Source organism: Gymnodraco acuticeps, unplaced genomic scaffold (assembly GCF_902827175.1).
Source record: "Gymnodraco acuticeps unplaced genomic scaffold, fGymAcu1.1, whole genome shotgun sequence".
NCBI lineage: Eukaryota > Metazoa > Chordata > Actinopteri > Perciformes > Bathydraconidae > Gymnodraco > Gymnodraco acuticeps.
In genome coordinates, this window is record NW_022991807.1 from 1 (window position 1) to 2,387 (window position 2,387).

A 2,387-nucleotide genomic window follows, 5' to 3' on the forward strand; every position below is an offset into this window, starting at 1 on the left:
TCATCATCAACCTGATCAATACTAGATATTCAGACATCTCATCAACCTGATCAATACTAGATATTCAGACATCTCATCAGACCTGATCAATACTAGATATTCAAACATCTCATCAAACCTGATCAATACTAGATATTCAGACATCTCATCAAACCTGATCAATACTAGATATTCAGACATCTCATCAAACCTGATCAATACTAGATATTCGACATCTCATCAGACCTGATCAATACTAGATATTCAGACATCTCATCAAACCTGATCAATACTAGATATTCAGACATCTCATCAAACCTGATCAATACTAGATATTCAGACATCTCATCAAACCTGATCAATACTAGATATTCAGACATCTCATCAAACCTGATCAATACTAGATATTCAGACATCTCATCAGACCTGATCAATACTAGATATTCAGACATCTCATCAGACCTGATCAATACTAGATATTCAGACATCTCATCAAACCTGATCAATACTAGATATTCAGACATCTCATCAAACCTGATCAATACTAGATATTCAGACATCTCATCAACCTGATCAATACTAGATATTAAGACATCTCATCAGACCTGATCAATACTAGATATTCAGACATCTCATCAACCTGATCAATACTAGATATTCAGACATTTCATCAAACCTGATCATACTAGATATTCAGACATCTCATCAAACTGATCAATACTAGATATTCAGGACATCCATCAATACTAGATATCAGACATCATACCTGATCAATACTAGATATTCAGACATCTCATCAGACCTGATCAAATACTAGATATCAGACATCTCATCAAACCTGATCAATACTAGATATTCAGACATCTCATCAGACCTGATCAATACTAGATATTCAGACATCTCATCACAACCTGATCAATACTAGATATTCAGACATCTCATCATAGACCTGATCAATACAGATATTCAGACATCTCATCAGACCTGCATCAATACTAGATATTCAGACATCTCATCAAACCTGATCAATACTAGATATTCAGACATCCATCAGACCTGATCAATACTAGATATTCAGACATCTCATCAAACCTGATCAATACTAGATTATTAAGACATCTCATCCAGACCTGATCAATACTTTAGATATTTCAGAATCCATCAACCTGATCAATACTAGATATTCAGACATTCATCATCCGGACCTGATCAATACAGATATTCAGCCCAGTCTTCATCAACCTGATCAATACTAGATATTCAGACATCTCATCATCAAACCTGATCAATAACTAGATATTCAGTACATTCTCATCATCAGACCTGATCAATACTAGATATTCAGACATCTCATCATCAGACCTGATCAATACTAGATATTCAGACATCTCATCAAACCTGATCAATACTAGATATTCAGACATCTCATCAAACCTGATCAATACTAGATATTCAGACATCTCATCAAACCTGATCAATACTAGATATTCAGACATCTCATCAGACCTGATCAATACTAGATATTCAGACATCTCATCAAACCTGATCAATACTAGATATTCAGACATCTCATCATCAGACCTGATCAATACTAGATATTCAGACATCTCATCAGACCTGATCAATACTAGATATTCAGACATCTCATCAAACCTGATCAATACTAGATATTCAGACATCTCATCAAACCTGATCAATACTAGATATTCAGACATCTCATCAAACCTGATCAATACTAGATATTCAGACATCTCATCAGACCTGATCAATACTAGATATTCAGACATCTCATCAAACCTGATCAATACTAGATATTCAGACATCTCATCAGACCTGATCAATACTAGATATTCAAAGGTGCTTCTATAATTTCTATCACACCTTTAACCAGAGGGAGCTTTCTTAGATATTACATGGTCCCCAGAGGAGGTAGAAGTACTCAGATAATGTACTTTAGTAAGAGTAGAAGTACTCACATCATGTACTTTAGTAAGAGTACAAGTACTCACATCATGTACTTTATTAAGAGTAGAAGTACTCAGATCATGTACTTTAGTAAGAGTAGAAGTACTCAGATCATGTACTTTAGTAAGAGTAGAAGTACTCAGATCATGTACTTAGTAAGAGTAGAAGTACTCAGGTCATGTACTTTAGTAAGAGTACAAGTACTCAGATCTAGTAATTGAGTAAAAGTAGAAGAACTCAGATCTTGTACTTGAGTAAAAGTAGAAGTACTCAGATCTAGTAATTGAGTAAAAGTAGAAGTACTCAGATCTTGTACTTGAGTAAAAGTAGAAGTACTCAGATCTAGTAATTGAGTAAAAGTAGAAGTACTCAGATCTAGTAATTGAGTAAAAGTAGAAGTACTCAGATCTTGTACTTGAGTAAAAGTAGAAGTACTCAGATCT

General features: G+C 34.2%; 1 long non-coding RNA gene across 1 annotated transcript; it reads right to left on the reverse strand.

Moving 5' to 3' along the window:
• Positions 1-981: 981 nt before the first annotated feature.
• LOC117535239 lies at positions 982-2,081 on the reverse strand. The gene is made up of 3 exons (XR_004567385.1): positions 1,342-2,081; positions 1,036-1,071; positions 982-1,000 (listed from the first exon to the last, which is right to left on the reverse strand). It is a non-coding gene; the product is annotated as an uncharacterized LOC117535239 (long non-coding RNA).
• Positions 2,082-2,387: the final 306 nt, after the last annotated feature.